We start from the raw sequence: 10710 nt of genomic DNA on the forward strand, positions 1-10710 counted from the left end.
TGGCCTGCTGTGTTCATCCAGCCCTGCACCTTGTTGTCTTGGATTCTCCAGCATCTGCAGTTCCTACTATCTCTGGATCAGAGGTTCTGTTCACTGTGAGAGCTGGCTCTGAGGGAGTGGGATCAGTGTCAGGGATTCAGCATGTGTATATAAAGGATGACTTGGTGAAGGGCCTCTGTGGAGTTACTTCAGTTTTTGCCCATGATGCATTGGAGGGTTTGACTTAAAGTTTGCATCTCTCTCACAGACTGAAAGGTTGGGGTCAGTGACTTCTCTAGAGATGTCTGCCAATCCTCTTATCATCGGCTCTTCCTTCCACTTTCAGCTAAAAATGCCTGGCACTTGTGTGGTGTGAATGTTCCCTGTCACTTATCAGCCCAAGTCCGAGAGTTGTTCAGGTCTCTTGGTTTCTAGTGAGGTGACAGGTCTATTACCTGAGCCCTAATTGGGTTCTTGTTTCAAATTTTGGCTTATTTTTCTGATAGGATGACAGCAGATGTTTGAAAAAAAATATGAATCTGTGCAGTATCAGAGTGAAATCAATTGCTCCATGATCCAGGAGCCCAACAGAATGTTGTAGATTGACATTTAGGGTCCACAGAGTTTCAATGTTCTGTAGCCAGGACCTGAAGGAACATCTTTTCACTTCTATCCCAACTTGCTCCCCTCCCATATGAACTAAAATCCGTTCGCTGGTGATCAAAAGAAGTTGTGTGTAACACTTCATTAGTCCCACTGTGTAATAATTAACAACTAAATGAGATTTTATGCTGAGAGCACACAGACAGCAGCTCTTGGGGGGGACAGGCAAACTAACAATTTGGGCGTGGACTCTGTTTCAAAACAGATTGTCATCATTCACAGTTTTATGGGCCTTGCATCAATTGTATAGTAAGTAACTCATTTGGCCAGTGCAAGTAAAACTCTCCTGCTGTTAGGGACTGAACTGCCACAAATTGATGGCGCAGTCCAACTCTGTAGCCCTACAGCCATCTCAAACCTCAGCATTTCAGCGATTCTGGCTTCTGAGTAACTCTGATTTTCATCACTCTGCTGCTGGTGGCTGTGCCTTGGGTCATAAATTCCAAAATTCTCTTTTTGTCTCTTTCCTCCTTTAAAATGCTCCTTCAAGCGTCTCTCCTTAGTGTTACCTGCAGCTCAGTTAGTAGTAGTCTTATCTCTTGAGTCACAACGTTTTAACTTAAAGTCAGGAAAGCTCAGCTGACACTCCCAGTGTAGTACTGAGGGAGTGCTGCACTGTTGGAGATGCTGTCTTTCAGTTGAGACATTAAACTGAGACCCATCTGCCCCCTTAGGTGGATACAAATGTTCCCACGACACTATTTTGAAGACAAACAGGGGAATTCTGAAGAGGATTTGAAACATTAAATCTGTTTCTATCTCCATAGGATGCTGCTAGACCTGCTGAGTTTCTCCAGCATTCCTTGTGTTTGTTTTAGATTTCCAGCATCCTTGGTATTCCACCTTTATTCAAGTTCTCTCGATGTCCTGGTCAATATTTATCCCTCAGTCAATATCATGAAAACAAATTATCTGATCAATATCACACTGGTATTTGTGGAAGCTTGCTGTGCACCTGTTGGCTATTGTATTTCTGACACTACACCAGTGGCAACACTTCCAAAAGTATTTATTTAATTGTAAAGTGCTTTGAGATGCCTAGTGTTGGTGTTAAAGGTAAAGTCGACATAGTCCCATTCTCTGATAGAGAGAGAGAGAGATGACTGGTGGTGGTTTAACCTGAGGGGCACCATAGCTCAGATGGGTTGAGGTTGAGCAGGACAGTCCATCAAGGTTCCAACATTCAGTGCAGGAATTAAACACGTGCTGTTGGCATTACCCTGCATCACAAACCAGTCATCCAGCCAACTGAGCTAACGGACACCTAGTGTTTGTGATAAGCACTATATAAATGCAAGTCTTTTTCTTTGACTAAGCTTTAGTTTGCCAATCCTAATATCTCCTTACAATAGCTCAATCAGATATTATTTGATAGCACTTCCATGAAGCATGTTGGGGATGCTTTACTGTGTTAAAGTGCTTTATATATGCAAGTGTTCTAACTTGGAATTGCTCTGAATTCACTTGAGTTTTAAATGCACCCTGGTCACATTGCAATTCTGAACACTGGCACAAGTTTGTATTTTGAGTAAATGTTCCCAATGCAGGAGATGGGCATTGCCATTAAATATGGCCACCACGATCCATCTATGTCTGTGCAGTTGTATCAGTGATGTCACACCATTCACCAAATTCATAAATAACTGCTTGTTGCAAAGAATTTCTTCAACATTAAGTTTACTTGTATTATTGCTGTACGCATGCAGTTAATGAAGCTTTAAATTTGTAACTGTGTTTTCTCATTCGTTTCCTACAATAAGGAGAAGGAAGGATTTGGTTAGATGATGTGAATCATAGAATCCCTACAGTGTGGAAGCAGGCCATTTAACCCATTGAGTCAACACTGACGCTCCAAAGAGCATCCCACCCAGACCCAACACTCTACCCTGTCCCCATAACCCTGCATTTCCCATGGCTAACCTACCCATCCCTGGACAGTATGGGCAATGTCCCATGGCCAATCCACCTCGCCTGCATATCTTTGGACTGTGGAGGGGAGCACCCAGAGGAAACCCACGCAGACACAGGGAGACTGTGCAAACTCCACACAGACAGTTGCCCAAAGCTAGAATCAAACCCTGGTCCCTGGCACTGTGAGGCAGCAGTGCTAACCACTGATCCACTGTGCCACCCTTGTGGGATGATAAATGTTAGCATTAAGTTGTGGAAATAATTTGAAGATGTTACTGATGTTTTCAAGTAATTGCTAAGCATCATTCCAATTTTGCTGTGCCAAGTGGTGGTGTTGGCCATAACCTTTCGTTTATCCATTCATTAGATGTGAGCATTGGGGTGTGAGTATCAGTCCAGGAGATGAGCTCAAACATCTTGGCTGACACTGCGGTGCAGCATGGAGCGAGGGTGCCCTGCTGGAGGGGCCATCTTTTGGATGGGACATTAAGCTGAGAACCTGTCTGTCCTCTCAGGTGAATGATCCCTTGGCACTGTTTCAAAGAAGAGCAGAGGACTTAACCCTTATGTCCTTGATATATTCAATATTTATCCTTGAATCAACATCATTAAAATAGATTATCTACTCATTATCACAATGGTGTTTGTGGGACCTAACCCTATGCAAATTGGCAGCCATGTTTCCTACATTGCAACAGTGATTGCAGATCTTGATGTTCTGCCTGTCCTACCAATCGGAGTAAGTTCCTGGATTGTTTAAGAAATTATCCATATCCAACAGTCGCAGCAGTATTAGGAGGTCGGTGATATTGTGGTTACGTTACTGCACTAGTAACCCAGACAGTGTGAGTTCAATTTGCTGTAAGGAATTTTCAACTCAGTTTAAAAGCAAATCTGAAGATACTGAGATCAGTTAAAGTGATCGTGAACCTGTTTGTCATAACAACTTAAGTGATTTGACGATTTTCATTAAGTGAAGGAAATCTAGTGCCCTGACCCCATCTGGCCTTATATATATATGTCAAGTCCCACAGCAAGATTATAGAATCATAGAATTCCTACAGAGCAGAAAGATGACATTCAGCCCATCGGATCGGCACTGACCCTCCAAAGAGCATCACATCCAGACTCTTGCATTTACCATGGCTAATCCACCTAGCCTGCACGTCTCTAGTCACTATGGACAATTTGGTATGGCCAATCCACCTAAGATAGTTGATCTTGAACGTCCTTGAAGTGGCCTAGCAAGTCACTCAGTTGCATCTGGCGGCTGCAATGCAGCATTTCAGTAAGGACGTCCATCACTGTTTTCTCCAGGCAACTCAGGATGGGTATTAAAGAGTGGTCTTGACAGTGATGCCCACACCTTGAGGATGAATGTAGAGAAAATGTGGAGCTTTCGGTGAATCTAACACTGACTGAATGTTAAGTCTTACAAGTGTTTGGGAAATTTTCACAGCACTTCACCAAAAGGGACCAATGAACTTAAGTACAGACTTACAAACAACCCTGTCTCCCAGATACAGCAATGTGACTATTGAATTTCATCCAGGCACCTTGAAGCCTAGCCAATGCATTGTAAATCAAGAGATCAGCAGCATACAAGCTGCTTTTGATCAAGGCGCATGCTGCAATTTTACACTGGTCTTTACTTTATGGGGCTAATCATTTTCCACTTTTCACCCATCCCTACCCTATTGTGTACCATCAAGCAATTTCACTGACCATTCGGAGGCCATCAGTAATCTCTCTAGCATGGCACAATGGCGTAGCAAACTTCATCACAACACATCATTGGTGCAAATTGAAAAACATTTTTGTGTGCAGACTGACTGGTTAATTTTTAATCACTTCCCAATGACTAACCACAGCTTAAATATTACGCAGCTAGAAAATGACCATCTCTTGCCAAGTCACACATGGTAAAACATTAACTTAAGTCTGCTCCTTTTAGGTACTGACCTACTTCAAACCATTTAAATCATCATGAAAAGAAAACACAGAGCAGTCATTAACTAAAGCCCTAATCTCCAAAAAAAGTGATTCTTTTGGGTGGTTCAGCAAATCAAACCTGTTCCCTCTCCACCGTGGAGTACGTAGCACCTTTTACTAGCCAGTGTTCAACTCATCGATTGGCATTTTCTACATTTTCTTCAGCATTACTGCAGATTAACCTTTATGAACTGGAAAATAAGGAATGAGAGATCCTATTATTCAGTGTCTGAGTTCGTTTTGTCCCAAAATATTATGTTCTTCCTGTGAAAATGATATGAACAGCCCAAGTATGGCTGTCACCTATCTTCATGCATTGAAACAGCTGCAGTGCACGTTTATGGTTAGTTCTGAAGAAGTGTCATACCAGACTCAAAACATTAACTCTGTTTCTCTCTCCACAGTTGCTGCTAGGTTTGCTGAGTTTCTCCAGCAATTCTCTGTGTACGTACATGGTCTTTCTGACTGCAAAGAACAGGACCACCATGCAAGCTTGATGCTGAAATACGATGCATCAAAGCCATCCTGTGGGATAATGGTGACCCTAATCAGATAATTTCATGCTATATATTGTACAAATTCATGAACAGCCCTAAGGCTGTCGTTTTGATTCTGAAAAGTGTCAGTTGACCTTGGATTAAGGTGAGGTATCTCAAATGTTTGAGCAACAGGTGAAGTTAGCTGTCTCGTGCTTTTGTAAGTGAGTATTCAAGTGAGTGGTATTCGCTAGTGATGGGATGTTGCTGTCAAACCGAAAAGATCTTCATAGAAGTCCCTACAGTGTGGAAACAGGCCCTTTGGCCCAACAACTTCACACCAACCCTCAGAGCATCCTACCCAGACCCATTCCCCTATAACTCACCTAATCTACACATCCCTGGACACTACGGGCAATTTAGCATGACCAATCCACCTACCCTGCACATCTTTGGATTGTGGGAGGAAACCCACACAGCCACAGGAAGAATGTGCAAACTCCACAGGTGGGATTGAACACAGGTCCCTGGTGCTGTGAGGCAGCAGTGCTAACCACTGAGCCACCATGTCGCCCACAAAACAACCCTTGCTGACGTGAACAGCGAGCAAGCAAGTTCCGTCCCCGTCCATGCAGAAGCCTGTCACTGGTAACAAAGGGGCACTGCTGCTGTTTCTGCCTGGTTTTGAACCAAGGACCTTCTGCGTGAAAAGCTAACGTGATAACCACTACACTACAGAAATGTGACCTATTCTGCCAATCACACAAATGAGCAATATTTTATATGACGTTCAGTGCCAGTGTGATGTCGGCTGTACATCCCAAATTCTGGAAGGTCACATCATAAACAGCATGTCCCTTTGGCAGTTCACCACAGTCAGGGTTCTGACTGTACCCGACCAGCTTAAGCTTGCGAAACCTGCAACACTGTGTCCAACATTCGATGTGATTCCGCAATTGGACAATATTTGCTAGATATCCTGATTGTGTGAAGAATTACACTGACAACCAATTTAGTATTGTCAGTCAGACTTTTGGCACACTTGTGTGTACTGGAAGCTATGTATATTAATTGACAGGGACCTGTACTTTGCAAATAGAAAAAAAATGTACATGCACTGCATCTATTTCAATGCAACAAAACAGGTGACAGCCATTCGCTAGTTTATTTCTCAAGACAATGCCTTGACCAGTCAGAGACTACCTACTTGGTTTAAAATTTAAAACAAAGCCAGGCAATTGTCAATCATCATTAATTGGTGCATTGTCCATGGCAATACCTCTACTAATCAGAGTACACTTGCCAGTCAATCAGATCTCTACTTTCATACAGTAAATTGGTATTTCATGTGGTTTGTCCTGATGAGTGCAAAACAAAAAACTTGTGCCTTTCTTTTAGTGATACCTTTCAAGTACTGTGCTTAAAAAAAAGACAATTGAAGTTAGCAATGGTTGAGATTGAAATGTTCACTTCCGTAGGGTTGTGGTGGAGGTTCGGGGAAGCCTGTTCTATCTCTGATGGTAACTTTCTGGGCACAAAGTCAATTAGTGCATCACTGAACTGCTTGATGATGCCCTAATGGAGCTGTTTCTCCTCTCAGGTACTGCTCTGTGCAAATTGGACATCGCACTCATTGTAACGGAGTCCTGACCCATGCAACCCAAAACTGTGGAATGTAAGGTTTTAATTCTGCAGTGAGGTCAATGTGAATGGTTGAACTGTTTTCAGACCAGTATCACCTTCAGTTATCAGCTAGCATTCCCCGTAATTTCCTTCCCAGCTGTGCAGGTCTCCGAGGCCTGTGATTGCAACAACCTCCAGACACCGATTTCTGTGTACGGGACATCGGAGCCGCTGCATGTGCTCATAGTCATGCAGTTTAGAGGGAGTGTTGGTGTCTGCTGTGGCTCAGGTGATTGCATTCTAGCCTCTGAGTCAAAAGATTCCAGAGATTTGAGCATCTAATCCAAGCTAACATTCCTGGTGCAGGATTCAGGGAGCGCTGCATTATGTGAGATGCTGAGATTATCTGGATGAGATGTAAAAACAAGGCCTTTCTCAACTGCCTTTGTATGCAAAGGATCCTGCAGCATTTTGCAAAGTAAAGGGGAGTTCTCCCTGGTTCCCTGGGCCAAAATATATCCTTCGTACAACATCCCTAAAACAGGTGATCTCATTGCTGTTTGTAAGAACTTGCTGTGTGCAAATTGACTGCTGTGTTTCCTACATTACAACAGCAGCTACACTTCAATAACACTTAATTCGCTGTAGAGTGCTTTTGGACATCCTGAGATTGTGAAAGATGCTATAACAATGCAAGCATTTTCACTTTTATGATGTGTCCTGTTCCATGAGGCAGTGAGTTCAGTTAGAAACAGGATAAAAATGCTGCATATTTCTGTTTCCTGTCATTAATCTTTAATCATCTAAAGAGTCGCTGCCTTGATGAGATTTTGACCTTGTGGAACGGATACAAATGCAGGCAGGTATGTTCAACATTCAGCCCTGCTCAACTGTCACCATCCTAGTGTTTCTGAGCCATTTCAACTGTGTACCTCAAGTTACTTCCATAAAACTGCCCAAAGGAAAGGACATCTTGCCAGACATCTTTGTATCATCCCCTCATGAAGGCCATCAATCTTTGGCTTAGGAAGAGCAAGAAATGACAGTCCACTGTTGGAATCCACAGTCTGGTCCCTCCTGGGTCATTCATGCTGATTGCCTTTTATTGGTTCCTTGCTGAGATATTTGTATCATCAATAGCCACAATTGATGGTGAGGTGCTAGAAGCCTGGAGGTTGGCTAACTATTTAAGAAAGGTGGTAAGGAAAAGCCAGGAAACTATAGACCAGTGAGCTTGACATTGGTGATGGGCAAGTTGTTGGAGGGAATCCTGAGGGACAGGAATAACATGTATTTGGAAAGGCAAGGACTGATTAGGGGTGGTCAACGTGGCTTTGTGCATGGGAAATCATGTCATACTAACTTGATTGAGTTTTTTTGAAGGAGTAATGAAGAGGGTTGATGAGGGCAGAGTGGTGGATGTGATCTATATGGACTTCAGTGAGGCATTGACAAGGTTCTCCATGGTAGACTGTTTAGCAAGGTTAAATCACATGGTGTAGAGGGAGAACTAGCCATTTGGATACAGAACTGGCTCAAAGGTAGAAAACAGAGGGAGGTGGTGGAGGATCCGAGACAACAAGGTGCAGAGCTGGATGAACACAGCAGGCCAAGCAGCATCATAGGAGCAGAAAGGCTGACGTTTCGGGCCTAGACCCTTCATCAGAAACGGGGGAGGGGAAGGGGGTTCTGAAATAAATAGGGAGAGAGGTGGTGGAGGGTTATTTTTCAGACCGGAGGCCTGTGACCAGCTCCAGCGGTGTGCCACAAGGATTTGTGCTGGGTCCACTGCCTTTTGTCATTTATATAAATGATTTGGATGTGAACATAGGAGATATGGTTGGTAAGTTTGCAGATGATACCAAAATTAGAGGTGTAGTGGACAGCGAAGGTGGTTACCTCAGAGCACAATGGGACCTTGATCAGATGGGCCGAGGAGTGGCGGATGGAGTTTAATTTAGATAAATGTGAGGTGCTGCATTTTGGAAAGGCAAATCAGGGCAGGACTTATACACTTAATGGTGAGGACCTGGGGAGTATTGCTGAGCAAAGAGATCTTGGAGAGCAGGTTCATAGTTCCTTAAAAGTGGAGTCCCAGGTAGACAGGGTAGTGAAGAAGGTGTTTGGTATGCTTGCCTTTCTCAGTCAGCGCATTGAGTGTCGGAGTTAGGAGGTAATGTTGCAGCTGTACAGGACATTGGTTAGGCCACTTTTGGAATACTGCGTGCAATTCTGGTCTCCCTGCTATAGAAAGGATGTTGTTAAACTTGAAAGGGTTCAGAAAAGATTTACAAGGATGTTGCCAGGGTTGGAGGGTTTGAGCTATAGGGAGAAGCTGAATAAGCTGGAGCTATTATCCCGGGAGTGTCGGAGGCTGAGGGGTGATCTTATAGAGGTTTATAAAATGAGGGGTATGTATGGGGTGAATAGCCAAGGTCTTTTCCCCAGGATGGAGGAGTCCAAAACTAGAGGACATTGGTTTAAGCTGAGAGGGTAAAGATTTAAAAGGGACCTGAGGGGCAACTTTTTCACGCAGAGGGTGGTGCGTGTATGGAACGAGCTGCCAGAGGAAGTGGTGGAGGCTGGTAAAGTTACAACATTTAAAAGCCTTCTGTATGGGTACATGGATAGTAAGGGTTTAGAGGGATATGGGCTAAATGCGGGCAAATGGGACGAGATTTATTTAGGAGATCTGGTTGGCATGGGCGAGTTGGAGCGAAGACTCTGTTTCCATGCTGTACAGCTCTATGACTCTATCGTTCCTTGATCACACAGTGATTGCTGATTGTCTTTATTATTTGGGAGATAAATGACGGATACACAATGATAACTTTGAAATGTTACAAGACAATAAGTAGCAGAAACTCTCCAAGTTCATTGCTGTGGTAATAAGAGTACAAAGGAATGTTTCATGTGCTAAACCAAGTTTGTGCAAGAAGCATTTTCAGAATGACAGATTATTTACAGAATACAGCAATAAATTAAGATCCTGTGTAGTGCCGACTGACAATTGTGGCATAGTACATGAAGCTTTTTATTGTTCATTATAGTAATCAGTGACACTCATCAGTGAAGGGGACGACTGAAGGCCTCTGGATTTAACTTGTCTTATGAACTAGTCAGTGTTAAGTTTTAGGAATTTATGAGTTTGGGAATTATTTTTTGCGTTGTCTTTTAACCATGTTGTGCTCAAATTGTTTGCCATACTTCCTATATTATAACACTTCAAAGGTACTTTATTGGCTGTAAAGTGCATTAGGACATCCTGAGGTCATGAAAGGCACTATAAAAATGTGAATTCTTTCTTTTCAAGTTAGTGTCCTTGGCATATGCTGCAGCCTGCAGAAAAAATCTCTTGATTGTAGAAAGCCAAAGGGAATGCATCAAGCTACAGGACGGCAGTGACAGAGTTTGGTTGCTGCTTTGCCTCAAATTTCCAGCACAAACTCAAAAACAAACTGCAGTTACGTTAGCACTTAGTATGTCCTAAAACACATCCTGAAGCAAATCAGAGCCAATTGAAGAGCAGAGATAACACAGTGTGGAGCTGAAGGCTGCATCAGAGGAGCAGGAAAGCTGACGTTTCAGGTGGAATTGAATCCATGTCCCTGGCGCTGTGAGGTAGCGGTACCAACCACTGTGCCGCCTTTATATATTGGTTACAGGGATTTTGAAGATGAAATGAACATGCTGTTTTCTTGGTTTTAAATATCTCATAACTCTCTGAATAGTTTGGTTTGCTACGGAGGCCATACAAGACCACAAGAACACCACACACTATCTCCAGCCCAACTTTACCAGAGTGGTCACAGTAGCTGTTACAATCATCTGGGTTACTGACTGGGCAGATTCTCAGTCACATTTCTTATTGTGTGATTGCATATTTATTGATTCATGTTGGGCATTTGTCAACGCTGAGCATGGCTAGAAACAGGTGATGCTTCTGTTATCGAATAGCTGGCTCACAAAGAACACCATTTGGATTGAGATAGCAGAGGGCTACTGGCATTCAACTGACAATGCCCTTAAATGAAAGGCAAAAACTGTAAAAACAATTGAACATTCC

At 43.1% G+C, this 10710-nt stretch overlaps 1 protein-coding gene and 1 non-coding gene across 2 annotated transcripts in view; one reads left to right on the top strand and one right to left on the bottom strand.

Moving 5' to 3' along the window:
• LOC109926446 (keratin, type II cytoskeletal 8-like) overlaps nt 1-10710 on the top strand; it is a 171291-nt gene that overhangs the window by 101385 nt on the left and 59196 nt on the right. The gene's annotated exons all lie outside the window — the stretch shown is intronic.
• trnae-uuc lies at nt 5691-5763 on the bottom strand. The gene has a single exon. It is a non-coding gene; the product is annotated as a tRNA-Glu (tRNA).

Source organism: Rhincodon typus, chromosome 41 (genome assembly GCF_021869965.1).
Source record: "Rhincodon typus isolate 14 chromosome 41, sRhiTyp1.1, whole genome shotgun sequence".
In the NCBI taxonomy this organism is placed as follows: Eukaryota; Metazoa; Chordata; class Chondrichthyes; order Orectolobiformes; family Rhincodontidae; genus Rhincodon; species Rhincodon typus.